Here is a 15,856-nt window from a genome sequence, read left to right as displayed (position 1 = left end):
CTGACCTCATGGGACTCCTCCACACCCCCCCCCTGACAGGAGCCCCCCATGCCCCCCTTGAACCCCCTGACCTCGGACCTCTCCCTGGACCTCGGAACTTCCAACCCACCCACCCCCCCGCGATGTCCGACCCACCTATCCCCCCCACAATGTCTAACCCACCCACCACCGATGTCTGACATCCCCACCCCTTCCGGATGTCCGGCCCCTCAAGCACTCCCCCGTATGTCCGAACACACCGCCCCCCCATGAATTTCCAGCCCGCTGCACCACCTCCTAATGTCCGAACCCTGCCCTCCCAGCCACCTCCTGATGTCCGATCCCTCTCCTCCAAACCCCACCCAATCACCAAACATCCCCACACCCCAAATCCTTTTCACTTACCTTAAGAACTTTCCTTCTCCCAACCTATCAATTTCAGTGGGACCTTTAAACTTACCTGCTTTATGGCAGCTAGTGCCATAAAAAAGGGTTCATGTCCTCCTTCAGTTCGACGCTGGACTTCAGAGACAGCTGCACTGCTTGGATCTCGCCCTGTCTGAGTTGGAAGATCGGGCAAGATAGGCACAGATGGAATTTGGCGTAGGTAAGCAGGCATGGAGTGACAACCCGATGCTGATTGCCACTCCGAGGAAGTTACAGCTCTCTGTCTTTGTTCATGGGAGTGAGTACTATGTGGGGACATTTTTTTCACATTTTCAAAATCTATATTCTTGATTTTAAAATTCTTCAGCTCCCAGCCTTCATGGAGCTTTCAGTGCACGCTTCCCCATGCAAGCACAGACTTTTGTGCTCGCCCTCCTCTTGACCCCACCCCGTAACCAGCCAGCATGAAATCGCAGTCGGGGGCTGATTCGGGCAGCCTGCCATTTCCCAGCTGCTCCCAGGCCTGCCTGCCCACCGCACCCACCCGAAAATCCTGCCCTTGGGATTTTTTTGTTTCTTGTACAGTGAAGACAGATGCAAAATACCTGTTCAATGCTTCCACCATTTCCTTTTCTCCCATTATTAATTCCCCAGTCTCAACCTCTAAGGGTCTATCTCCAGAATGCCATTAAGATGATTTTTACATTCCCACAAAAGGGTGTTATATTCCTGCTTGGTTTGATCTTTGCAAGTTTTAAAATCTTTGAGTTTCTCCTGATCCCATTCAGATCAAATTTTATTTAGTTCTTTCCGAGTAATATCAACGGCCTCCTCATTTTGAATCTTGAATTTTCTTTCTATGACTTTGAGTCTTCCACACAATTCACAAATTACTTTAGTCTAATCATCTTGAGCTTGTAACTGGACTTTTGAACTCAGTCCAGTTGCCTGGAGGTTTTCAGCTGTACCCTGTATCTCAACACTGATCGGCATAGTTAATTCTGGTGCTACCATTTCATTCAGTGTTAACTATCATTAACCCTTTAGGGTCACATGAGGTCTCAGTGCTCTCTATGACGAGGTTTGATTTGGAAATTTTGCAGATACTTTTGCTGTCTCTGTACTGTGCATTGCCAGAATTATTTCATCAGTATTCTTTCTTGCATCAGTTTGTTTCTTAACTGATAAATGAGGAGTTTTTACTCAAAGAAATCATTCTTGAATTGTAGCATACTGTACCAGATAAAATAACATTTTCCAGTATAAAATCCATATTTTTAATAAGTAATTTCAGAACAATTCCAACCACACAAGGTCTCTTCATCACAGCACAATTTAAGTTTACTTTATGCAAAAGGAAAGGCACACACTTTCCATCAATACTCGATTTTAACATATTCTGATTCAGTGAACTTCCTTAAGAAAGGTCTAAATCCTTTGCTAACCATAAGTTCTCCCGATAGCGAGACTTCTTTCTATTCCTCCAGTTTTTCTGCCTAGGTGATATATCATGCCCATCTGCCTGAATTGCCACTTCCCTTACATTAGAAAACTTGTGTTCCAGGTGTGACCTGATAGCTATTGGGATGCTGTTTTGACATTCTTCCATTTATCATTCACTCTCTCACAAGCTCAAAATTCTGTTCAAGTTTCAGTACCTGAAACCACCAGTTCTCCAACATTCCTTCCTCTCTAGCAAATTCTATGACCATTTTGTTTGGTCTTTCCCTTAAAGTTCGAAATTTCAACTGATATGCTTCAGGGACGAGCTCATAAGCATTAAGTACCATAGTTTTAACTGTTACGTAATCTGAGGATTGTTCTGCTGAAAGGCAAGAATACACATCTATAGCTTTCCTGACCAAAACACTCTGCAAAATGAGAGTCTATGTGTCCTTTGACCACTGCACCTTTGTAGCCATCTTTTCAAATGAGATAAAATATCTCTCAACTCCATCTTCAGTGAATTTAGGCACTAGATGAAGATTCTTCATTATATCAAAACTTGGTGTGGGACTCAACTCATCATCCAAACTATTACACTCTCTTTCACCTCGTAACCGAAGCTTCTCTTTAGCTAGTTCATGCTGTCTGATTTATTTCTCTCTTTGAAGCTCTCTGTCTCTTTCCTTATCTCTTCTTTGCTAACTTTTTTTTCAAGCTTGAGTTTTTTCATTTCTTTTTCAAGTTCAAATTGCTTCATCTGCAGCTGAATTCTAGCTAACTCAAGCTAATGTTGTTGCAAATTACTCAGGGATAAATCTTCCCTCTCCAGATAAGTTGTAGCAACTGACAAAGCTACGCTGCTTTTCAATAAGTAGAGTAAAATTCACCACAGCCTGTCCCCTGCCCCTTTGTTGCTGCTTCTACCTATTGTGGGCCATCTCATCCTACAAAAGGGAAGGAAGTTTGTCAGTGAGAGTGATGCAATATGTTTGGGTGATGTGTCTTCTGCAGTTGAATCGCTGGCAGCAAATGCAAGCTGTGAGGTGTGAGTGTGCAGCTTGCAGTAGTGCTAAGTGTGCGAGGTTGAGGTGAGGCATTGAATGTGAAGTTAGAGTCATAGATGATTTTGATTGTTGGTAGACAAGTGAAGGGGTGCAATGAATGGAGTAGTGTTTGAGGCCATTGGTGAGATTGGTATCATGTGGCACGAATGGATGCATTCACTGGCCTTGACTATTTGTGCGAGGTCATTAAACTTCTTCTGGCACTATATCTAGGTACTCAGAGCCAGACTAGTGATATTGACTGCCATAGCCACCTGCTCCTGCAGCCTTCTGACCATTTCTCTGGAGGGAAGAGAACCTCACTCCTCTGGTTAACCTCCTGCACCAACAACTCCAGCACTTTCTGGTTTATAGTGCCATTAGTGTGGCTTCCTGAAGGCCTTGAATGAGAATGCAACTCAACTTTAGGAAGTACAGTTTGGTTTTAAGTAGTGCAGGTTAGCTGTAAATGGTGCTATCATCACACAAAGAGCCCCTTTTTGAGGTATGCAGCCACTCAACTGCACATTCTGCACTGAATGATTATATTACAATTATGGAAATGAGCAGGCAGCATGAAGATTGGGTGCTGGCTGCATTAGTTTAAACAGGCCCAACACTTTCCCTGCTCCCCTTTTCAGGTCTTTCCAATTTAGTCCCATTGTTTTTTAATCTTCTCACAGATATTGCTGATTATGCAAGCCCTGTAATCTAGTCCATATTCTCTAATAGCAATATACCGAAATAGTATGGATCCATAGTAACTAAAACCACATGCTAAACAAATTATGCGCTAGACACCTATCAGCTTGCCTATGCATTGGAAATAGTGAGAAAGAAACCTGTAATTAATGTCGAAATGTGTTATATAAACAAAACCATTACTACATTTGGTATTTGTGTTTGCCTTAGATTCATTGTGCTGAAGACCTGATGAGTTAATTTGAAGTCAGTGTAACAATCAGCAAAAAAAATGTCGAAAATAAATTAATTGTGTTTAGTTTTTAAAATAACACATTTCGAAATAATCAATCACCTTTTATTTAGCATATTTTACCTCAGTATTAACCCCACAAAAGATGGAAGCAGGTTAGACATTACAAGATGGAGAATGTGACCGCAACCTGCCACTGAAGTGCCTACCAATGTGTTTTACACATTTACATTTTTATCAAAATGCAAATGGGTGCTTCATTTAAATTTAATAATTTCTGGCTGCATTTCTCAGGGCTCAGGAAACCCGGCAATAAATGGGAGATGGGAGATGCTTCCTTAGAAGGTAAGTGCCTTTGAAGGCACTCCTTGTGGGCCAGGAGGAGCAGGAACACTCTCCAGGTCTCTCAAGGAAGCCTTTGCCTTCCCCTCTGCCAATTGCAGCTCTACTTGCTCCTTTGCTGTGATGGATGACCAAGGCCTCCCCACCTCTCCCCACCCTTCCAGCCCAAATCTCTGACCCCGCAACCCTTCCCCCACCCCACCATGCCCAGACCTCAAATTCCTTCCCTCTGGATTACTACTTACACCTCCCCGCCTCCTCATCAAGACTCGTCTCTCACTCCCTCCGATAGAAGCATAGAAAATAGGAGCAGGAGTAGGTCATTTGGCCTTTTGAGCCTGCTCTGCCATTCAATATGATCATGGCTGATCCTCTATCTCAAAGCCGTACTCCTGCATTCTCCCCATGCCCCTTGACACCTTTAAAGTGCAGAAATCTATCTATTTCCTTCTTAAATATATTCAGTGACTTGGCCTCCATTTCCTTCTGTGGTAGAGACTTCCATAGGTTCACCACCTTCAGTGAAGAAGTTTCTCCTCATCTCAGTCCTAAATGGTCTATCCCATATCCTGAGACTGTAACCCTTGTTCTAGACCCCCCAACCCCCCACCGCCCCACCCCCCCAGCCAGAGGAAATATCATCCCTGCATCCAGTCTATCCATCCCTGTCAGAATTTTATGTTTCCATGAGATCTCCTCTCATTTTTCTAAACTCCAGTGAATACAGGCATAGTTGGCCCAATCTCTCCTCATACAACAACCTTGCCAGGATTGGTCTGGTGAACCTTCGCTGCACTCCATCTATGGCAAGTATATCCTTTCTTAGGTAAGGAGACCACAACTGCACACAATACTCCAAGTGTGGTCTCGCCAAGGACCTGTACAGCTGCGGTAAGACATCCTTGCTCCTGTACTCAAGTCCTCTCGCAATGAAGCCCAACATACCATTTGCCTTCTTAACTGCTTTCTGTGCCCCTATGCTTGCTTTCAGTGATTGGCATACAAGGACACCCAGGTCCCTTTGTACATCAACATTTCCCAATCTATCACCATTTAACTAATTCTCTGCCATTCTGTTTTTCCTACCAAAGTGGATAACTTCACACTTATCCGTGTTATAGTGCATATGCTATGCATTTGCCATTCACTCAACCTATCTGAATCGCCTTAATGCCTCTTAACAACCTCTTCATCGCTCACATTCCTGCCAAGTTTTGTGTCTTCAACATAAAATATTACTTTTGGTTCCCTCATCCAAATCATTGATATATTATAGATAGCTGGAGCCTAAGTACTGATTCATGCAGTACCCCACTTGTCACCACCTGCCACTCCAAAAAAGACCCATTTATTCTTACTTTCTGTTTCCTGTCTGCTAACCAGTTCTTAGTCCATGTCAATATATTACCCCACAATCGCAAGTGCTTTAATTTTAGACACTAACCTCTTAAGTGGGACTTTATCAAAAGCTTTCTAGAAATCCAAATACATCACATTCACTGGTTCCCCCTTATCTATTCTGCTAGTTACATCCTCAAAAAGCTCCAGTAGGTTTGTCAAACATGAGTCCCCTTTCATAAATCCATTTTGACTTTGTCTAATCCCATTACTATTTTTGAAGTGTCCTGTTATCACATCCTTTATTATAGACTTCAGCATTTTCCCTACTACTGAGGTTAGGCTAACCTGTCTGTAATTTGCTGTTTTTTCCTCCCTCCTTTTTAAAATAGTGGGATTACTTTTTCCACTCTCCAATCTGCTGGGACTGTTCCAGAATTTACAGAATTTTGGAAGATGACAACCAATGCATCTACTATTTCCATGGCCACCTCCTTTAGTACCGTGGGATATAGATTATCAGGCCCTGGAGATTTATCGACTTTCAGTCCCATTAATTTCTCCAGCATTATTGTTTTACTGATACTAATTTCCTTCAATCCCTCCTTCTCCCTGGACCCTTAGTTCCCTAGTATTTCTGGGAAGCTATCTGTGTCTTCCTCCATGAAGACAGAACTAAAGTAGTTTTGTTTAATTGCTCTGCCATTTCCTTGTTCTATTATAAATTTTCCTGTTTCAGACTGTAAGGGATCTACATTTGTCTTCACTAATCTTTTTATATTTACATACTTTTAGAAGCTTTTACAGTCCGCTTTTATGTTCCTTGCAAGTTTGCTTACATATACTGTTTTTCCCCTCTTAATCGATCCCTTGGTCCTCCTTTGCTGAATTCTTTGCTCCCAGTCCTCAGGCTTACTACTTTTTTAGCAACTTTATATGTCTCCTCTTTGGTTCTAATACTATCTTTAATTTCTTTTGTTAGCCATGGTTGGGCCGCTTTTCCTGTTGTGTTTTTGCACCAGAAGGAATGTATAACTTGTTACAATGCATACATTCATTCCTTAAATATTAGCCTGTCTGTGTCAGCTCCCAATTGCTGGGGACCGACCCCAAGTGTCCTTGGTTGTGGCCTCCTGTCACTGGTTTTGGCTGGTTGCTGGAAAAGAAGTGAAGAAAGAAAATTATAATGAGGCCTTGCATTAAATTCAACAGAACTTTGCTGCCACTGCCCATCCCAGATTTTCCCAATCCTACTGCACTACCCCACAACCTCCCTGCCTTGCTTTAAATATCTGGGGCATTGGTGTTGTGTAATGCTGGAGGTTGTATAATGCTGGGGGAATCCTCTGTTAAATTTTGATTTCTAATTCCTTTAAAAGATATGAAAATGTCACTAGATTAGTTTTAAGTATTGACAATGCTTCTAATAAAGCTTGCAAAACATGAGATCTATACAACCTATTCATGAGGAACTCTACATCTATACTCGAGTATGTCCTTGATATATTGCTCAAAATGTTGCACAGTGCAATTCAACATAATTCTCTGAGATGCCTTCCAGTAGACAGCTTGTTGATTGATTTGAATGACTGTTTTTAAAACATTCATAAAATGCCAAGCAGCACTGCAAGAATTTACTGAACTCTGTGGCCCCAAATACAGGGGGGAAACAAATGGATCAGATAGATGACTGTTCCTTGAGAGATTTTTGTCGCAGAAAAGCAGTCTGAAGTCATATTTTGTGTCTGTGTCAGAACATAAATTTGAGTTGAGTCTGCTAAGGCTGCAAATCTATTTTGAGATCCTTTTGTTCTTTTGCCTAGTCTATACCAATCAATGCCAGAATGTTCATTAGCCTCAACTTGCTTTTAAAAATGAATACACCTAAATCCATACATTTAAATCAAAGATTGAAGTTCTCAGGCACATAGTTAAAACTAATGTTTTCAAAGCCCAAAATGTCTTTTATATTGTTGTACTATATAAATTTTAACTATTGATTAGAAGGGATTCTCTCAAGTGTGAAAATGCAGTTTTCAGTATTCATTGTACCTACTCAACTATGGCGCATTCAGAAGATCACAAGATAAATATGAATAAGGCAATTCAGTTTATTCTAGCTCAGTAGTTCAGAAAATACCACATGGTATAATGTGTGTCGAAAATGAAAGAGATCTGTGGTCCTGACTGACAATAAATTGAAGCTATCAAAACAATGTTCTGTTGTATTGAGTAAAGGAAATCAAATGTTGGGAGGTTTAAAAGGCCAATATTGAGCTGAATTAGTGATTTAATTCTGCTACAGTGCTTTTTAAATCATTGGTGGGACTGCACATAGATTAATGTGTGCAGTTCCAGTCGCCGCAGTACAAACAAAAGGATATTACAACCATTGAAAGGATACTGAAGAATAATAGAGGGGATGGAGGGGTTAGATTATGAGGAGCGATTATGTTGATTGGACGTGTTCTCTCTAGAAAAGAAGATTGAGAGGGGACAGAACAGCAGAACCAGAGGAAACACTCTGCATTTTAAGGGAAGTAAATTCTAAACTAATCTGCAAGAACATTGGGGGAATTTTAACTCCTAAAATGAGTTGATTTGTGTCAAGTGGGAAGGACAAAAACTACAAAAATTCAAACCTGACCCCAACCCACTGACTTTTGGTTTTAATGGAGGCAGGATGGTGAGCAGGCAACCGACCCAGTCCCAGAAAACAGATCCCTTGTTTAAGTATATTAATGGGGCTGCATGGGTTAGGCTTTTTCTTTCTCCAGCCCCTTCTGAGATCTTCCCACCTCATCCCTTGCTCCTTCTGCTATCTTCTTCCATCCTCCAACAATCTCTCAGCCTCTTCCATGATCTCTCCGCAATCTGCTAAGGCTGCAAATTTATTCCCTTCTCCACTATCTGTCTAGATGCCTCCCTCAATGAGTCCAGTCCTTCACGATATTCTCCCCTCCATCCGTAACTTCTCTGCAATTGTCTTCCCTTGTCCCCCAATTTGTCCAGCCTTTCATGATCTTCTCCCCTCCTTAATCATCTCTCCTCTTCCCTGATCTCACTGTCTACCCACAATCGCCTCCCTTCCCCTGATCTCTCCAGCCCTCCATAATTTTCTCTTTTCCCAAAATCTCCCCTGTCAATCTCTATAATCCCTAGCTGCAGCTTGGAACTGCAGACCTACCCACCAAGCAGCCAGCCAGACTCTCAATCTGTAAATATCAGGATCATTATGTCAATGAGTAAATTATAAATTTATGGAAGGTGTTCCCCATGTAGATAGTGGAAGCAAACAGTGTTGATTCATTCAAATATGAAGTCAACAGATTTCCTTTAAAAAAATAATGTTTTAGGACACATTATATGAGCAATATGATAAGTGTAGCTTGTTTGGGATGAACAGCTGACTTTGGATCCATAGTTCCAATTGCTTTCTGCCACTAGGGTCTTCCCGTATCATTTCTCAGGCCATTATAAACTAATTGATAGATATGGATTGCCATGGTTCGACAATATCTGTATTATTGATTTATTGTGTAATCTTTAGGATATTAGAAGCCAAAACAGGTGAACCTCAGTCTTTTTTCAACCACCAGCTCATAAGTTCCTGTCCCCCTTGCAACATCAATCTATTCTTTAACTGATTCCAGAATGTTTGATTCTGTAGCCCTGCTCAGACATTAATTCCACATATTGTTACACTTCATGTCCAAATACATGTCTGACATCAGCCTAAATTAATTTAATTGGTTAAAACCCCCTTATCTCGCCGTGACATTCAATGGCATTACCATCACTGAATCTTCCACTGTCAACAGCCTGGGGGTTACAAATGACCAGAAACTGAACTGGACTAACCATATATATATATATATATATACTGTGGCTACAAAAGTAGGTCAAAGGCTGGGAATTCTGTGGTGACTAACTCAACTGATTTCCCAAAGCCTGTCCACCAACTACAAGGCACAAGTCAGGAGTGTGATGGAATACTCCCCATTTGCCTGGATGAGTGCAGCTCCAACAACAATCAAGAAGCTCAACACCTTCCAGGACAAAGCAGCCCGCTTGATTGCATCCCATCGACCCCATAAACATTCACTCCCTCTACCACCGATGCACAGTGACAGCAGTGTGTACAATGTACAAGATGCACGGTAGAACTCACCAAGGCTCCTTCAACAGCACCTTCCAAATCCATGACCTCCACCGCCCAGAAGGACAAGGGTGGCAGATGCATGGAAACACCGCAACCAGCAAAGTCCCCTGCAAGTCACACAACATCCTGACTTGGAATTATATCACCATTACTTCACTGATACTTGGTCAAATTCCTGAAACCCCCTTCCTAACAACACTGTGACTGTACCTACACCACATGGCCTGCAGTGGTTCAAGAAGGTGGCTCACCACCATCTTCTCAAGGGCAAATAGGGGTGACAACAAACATTGGTCTAGCCAGCGACGCCTACATCCCCTTACTTTGGGTCATAGATTAACTTGAATTATTGTTCTAAATTTTGCTTCTTTATGGCATTTATTATTTCACATAACTCTTTAATGTTCCCTGTTAATAATCTAACAGTCCTGTGGTGACTATTTCCCCCTTTTCCCCTTTTGAAATTAATTTCCATTTTATTAAATTATATAATGTGAGTTCCAAGCTACTTCATAATGAACCACATTAATTAAATTTTAATTTTACATCAGTAGAAATTATTTCTTACATAATGAATGAAACCTGATTAAGTATCAGTGAGAAAAGATTTAAAACATGAAAGATATTTCCTGTCACAGTAAACTAATAGCCATATAATGACAACAGAGTTTTTATCTAGAGTTGAGTTGGGCACTGGGAAAAGAAGAATAAGAGCAATATATGAGTAACTTGAGACAAGAGAACTGGTAAAGTATAGTAAAAACAGAAAATGCTAGAAAGGTCTGGCATCATCTGTGGACAGAGAAACAGAGTTAAGATTTCGAGTCCTTATGACTCTTCTTCAGAGCTAAAGAGAAGTAGGATCGTGATGGATAAAGTGTAGCATCTTTGAGGAGAAAAATGTAACTTTTGACTTATGGAGCAGAGTTTTACATTCCACACCGTAACGTAAAATGATGCACGATGACGTTGGGCACGCGTCCCGATGTCATCGCACTGTCTTGCGATATTTTGTTTGGCAGGCATGTGCCGGAGTCAGCTTCGTGCCCACCAATAATTGAAGGGCCTATTAAGGCCATTAACCTTAATTTTACGCTGCCCATCCAACCTTACAGTTAGCAGGCAGGCGAAAAAGCCAAGCGGCCTTTACGTTTTTTAGGAAACCTCGTCCACAAGCGGGATAAGGTTTTGAAAAGCTTTTAAAAATTAAATAAAAAGTTTCTTTGAAAAATACAAAGACATGTCCCATCTCATGTGGCACAGTCACATGAGGGGACATGTTTTATTAAATTTTTAATGTTTTCATTTTTTTTGAAACGTGCTTCAATCTCCCTGAGGCAGCTCCGTGCTCAGGGAGATCGAAGCGGTCTTTCGTGCGCATGCGTGAAAGAGCGCTGGACCCGACTCTCCCTTCTCCCCCCATACAGGTGGTGCTCTGTGCTACCATTCGCGATCCACACTGGGCGGGCCTTAATTGGCCCAGCCGCATGAGATTGTGGTACCAAGCCAATCACGGGAGGCGGTTGGCTCCGCGGCTGCCCCCGCCCACTCCCTGCCCGACCAATGTAAAATCCTGGGCATGGTTCCAAAAGCTCATGACACCAGGGATTCCTCATAATGGGCTGAGTTTTACCACGGGCTTTGGGAGCATGATGTCTGGGTGAAAAGCAGGTCTTGAACCCACATTTTCTGGCAACGGAGCCGGCTTAATGATTTTACTGTAGGTGTCCTCCTAATTGGCCATCTCTGAGCCTCTCATCCTATTAAGGGAATGGCAGCTCTGAAGCCTCCGCAGCACCACTGGAAGAGGCAGCATTGTTGAGGCAGGCAGGAGACCACGGGGTGCGTCAAGGAAAGTAAAATATATTTTTTTAATTGGTGGGGAGGCCAGGGTGCAAGGGGAAACCCTGTTGAGGATTGTTGGGCCACAGAGGCTGCCTTTCCTGCCTGAAGCCCTCCCTCTGGACCTCTGACTCTGATGGCCTCTTGGGCTGCTACACAGAGGCTATCTCCATGAAGCTGACAGCCTCGCCACATGTTAAGGGCCAATCCATCGTTGGCAGAATGCTTTAATAGGGCTGTTAATAATGCAAATTGGTGAACCAATCCTTGAAGGAGGAAGCCAATTCACCTTGTAGCCTGTGTTGGAGAAACTCCCCAGTGACTGGAATGCATCAGGGACCTGTCCCAAAATTGGCTCCCTGCTATTTTACCAGCCATCCTTCCTCCCTGCCCATCACCTGGAGGTTGGCAAAATTCTGCCCATAATGTCTAAGTCTGTTGAGGACTAATGCATGAAGTTTGGAGTCAACAACTAAATTTTCATGCGACAATAATAATAATAGAAGGCAAACACTAGATGGCCCATTTTCTTAATTTGTCTAGCAATTTCTTTGTTCCTATAAAAGAGAAAAATGAAGCCCAAATAATCCTTCATTGATTCCCAGATGACTCATTCCTATGATAAATTATCTAGTCATTCAAAACTCCACCATAAATAGGATTCTTTTCCATTTTCTAGTTTTACCCAATGCTTCAAGTTGGCTGCTGTATCATATCAATGTGTGAAACAGGAATTGTGATACACATTCCAACATATTTCACAAATCTTTGAAGGCTATTGTAGGAAGTTTTGCAAATTTCTGAATACATCTAAAATTTCAATGCATTTCTTTGTACCAGGTTTCAGCAAGTTACAGTGAGAGAGAACAGTGGACAAGAAATAACAAGGACAAGTGCTTCCTTTCAGCGTAATAAACCGTTTTCGAAAGAGACAACAGTAAATAAGTTGAAGCAGCATTATGATATCCATTAGGATATCACAATGTCTTTTCGTCCCAATAAATATCTAGACTTTTTACCATAGAGTATTTTAGAAACAGAGTATGGTTTTCTCAAACAACAATAGGGCTCATTAACAATGAGAAATAAACAGCACACAGCAAGTCAGTCCTGTAGGATGTTACTGCATTGGGAATTTTATGAGGCTGAATGTCATACACTTCTCCAAAGGTATCACAATTTATTGTGGCACATCAATTTACATGAATTGCAGCCTGGATTCCTGCACACAGTTTGCATATAGAGGGTGTTATATTTTAGCCGGATTTTCTGAGGGCAAGCAATATGGAGACACAAAGGACTTTTTCTGGGTGAAGCTAAGCCGTATATAAACCATTATCCTATATACCCTTGTTTTTGGTTGGAAATAAACAAATATCTTAAAGCAGGCTGCTTGTCTGTCTTCTCAGCCATTTAAAGTGGGATGGAAAAATAATAATGAATAGAAATTTTTTTCTCAGCAGTCTAAATTCAAGAAAAAGAGGTTTATCAGGCTGTGATATAATAGGTTTCAAAAAGAGAATTTCCTCTGAAAGCTTATTTCTTAAAGAAATCTATCTACTTTAATCTCAGGTAAACAGGTTAAATTTTAAAGTTTAGACCAAGCTAAATCGCATGATTGACAGTAAGCATTGCTCAAATGTGGAACACAAGTTTCATGTTCAATTGTTCTGTGTTTGATTATGTGATTCTGTTAACTGATCTATGCTTGATTGGTTAAGCCTGAGTGTTAACTTAGAGAAATGAAAACAGAGAAGCTCCTAGAACCTAGAACTGAAACATGGAGTAAATGTTTTGAGTTGCAGACTTTTCAGAAACTTCTGTAAATAAATTCTGCTGAACACTTAGAAACTCGTGTCATCTCTGCATTGCTCTGAGAAAAATCAAATATATAAAATACACACAAAATCAGGCCTTGGTATTCTAACTCATAAAATACATCTGTTGAATAATACTCCCAGCTATAAATTCTGCAAGCAAAACCCTCTGCTGCAAGAGGCAAAGAGTATATCTTAAGCATAATTCTAAAACAAAGCAGAACTTAATAATGATATTCTCATAATGAAAGCAGAAGTGGTGTTATATTTCTAACTTACCAATTGGTGAATTTTCTTGCACAGTAACGTTATGCATTGAAAATCATAAATAACACAGGTCATGTGTGCACAATTATTATTATTCATGCTAAAACACATTTACTTCAATCTTAATTTTGTTTGTTTAATCCAAGATTTTGTTTGGATGTCTGAACCAACTGCAGTTTACTTTAATCAGTCAAGATTGTATTTTTTTAAAATGCAGAGTTTAAGCATTCCTATTTATTGGAAGATATATTTTTCAGAAAAAAAACCTTGAAACATAGCATAGTTTCCATCCATATTCAGACAATGAAGGCCCATTATTTCAAATTGCTCTCTTCTCCAGTTTGCATACAGTTGTGTCACCAGAGAGGCAGATACTTATTTCACTTCCTTTAAGTTTTCTGTGGTAATCTGATGTGTAATATACCTTTAAGAAGAATGTTATTATGGAAGATCACATGATCTTAGTATCCAATAGCAGAATAGTGTGGGCTACCTCTGTAGTCAGTAGTTAAGAGTGTAGAGATAGAGTTTGAAGTGTAAGTAAATGTTTAGTTGTTGCTGAGTACCTTTGTAAATAAACTAAGAGTTTCTACTTATGATGTGTCTGCTAATCAAGTCTATCATTGGTACCAAATTAGTCGCCCCTGACAATAAGTGTACGAACAGGATCCAACATTTTCCCCTACCAAAATGCTGCTGGAATTAGACATGTAGGAGCTACTGAGGCACAGGATTATTCCCTAAATATTTCACTCTCAGTCCACGCTAGTACCAGGAGGAGAGCTGGTCAACTCGGTCTCTGCTTGGAAATGGCCTGAAGGTGAGTTTGAGAGTGGACTCCCAGAAATGAGCATTGGTAAGATGGCCTGGCTTTCCATCAGTCCCTCTTCATGGAGCACAAGCTGGCTTCTGAAACCAGGGCTGTGACACTTGAACTGTTATAGGGGTTCAAGTTTGAATAGGATAAAGGATGCTGGCAAAGGTATAGGATTATAAAATTCTCAAACTAATTTTATTGAACTAATGTTTCAAAATCATGAGGATATGAATGGTACTGATAGCTGATGAACAGGCAAGTAACGCCATGCAGGACCTATCAATGAGAAACAAAACTTACAAATTGAATTATTTTAATTCAATTGTATCCTCAATTTATAAATACCCAACAGAAGCTGAAATTTCCCAATCCAGCTCATGTTTTACCTTTTAAACTGCAGGACAACTGGCCTCTTTCATCCAGCTTCCTGCCTTATTTTAAACTATGAGATCAAAGGTTTACACATTCAATTGTCTAGATGATATCCACAAAGCTGAATCATCCACAAAGTTGTCCCTCAATCTCTGACTTTAACCCACAGAAAAACTAGCACTTCCCCTAAAGCTCTCTGCTGTAACATATCCAAGGCACTAAAAGATTATGTGTTCCCCAAATGATACAAGTTTTCTTCAGCAACTCTGCAGCAAAAACCAACTTACACCCAACCTTATAATTACAGGCTTTTGGTCATTTTATTGTATATTTGGGGAGGCGATGGCGTAGTGGTATTGTCGCTGGCCTAGTAATACAGAGACCCAGGGTAATGGTCTGGGGACCCGGGTTCAAATTTGAATTCAATAAAAGCCTGGAATTAAATGACCATGAATGTTGTAAAAACCCATCTGATTCACTCATGTCCCTTAGGGAAGGAAACAAAAACAAAAATAAATACCTGGAAAAACTCAGCAGGTGTGTCAGCATCTGCTGAGAGGAGCGCAGTTAACATTTCGAGTCCGTAGACTCTTCAACAGAACAAAGGAAAAATAGAAAAGAGGTGAAATATAAGCTTCTTCTGTTGAAGAGTCATACGGACTCGAAACGTTAATTGTGCTCCTCTCCGCAGATGCTGACAGACCTGCTGAGTTTTTACCAGATATTTTTGATTTTGTTTTAGATTTCCAGCATCTGCAGTTTTTTGCTTTTATCTTTAGGGAAGGAAACCTGCCGTCCTTACCTGGTCTGGCCTACATGTGACTCCAGACCCACAGCAATGTGGTTGACTCTTAATTGCCCTCTGAAATGGCCTAGCAAGCCACTCAGTTGTATCACACCACTACAAAGTCACAAAAAAGGAATGAAACCAGACGAACCACCCAACATCAACCAAGTCACCAGAAAACTCATCCCTGTCAACCCTGCAAAGTCCTCCTTAATTACATCTGGGGGCATGTTGGGCATGCACCAGCTATTGCCAAAATTGGGAGAGCTGTCACACAGACTAGTCAAGCAACAGCCGGACATAGTTATACTAATGGCATCATA

This window comes from Carcharodon carcharias, chromosome 4, assembly GCF_017639515.1.
Source record: "Carcharodon carcharias isolate sCarCar2 chromosome 4, sCarCar2.pri, whole genome shotgun sequence".
NCBI classification, from domain to species: Eukaryota; Metazoa; Chordata; class Chondrichthyes; order Lamniformes; family Lamnidae; genus Carcharodon; species Carcharodon carcharias.
This window is presented reverse-complemented; position numbering follows the sequence as displayed.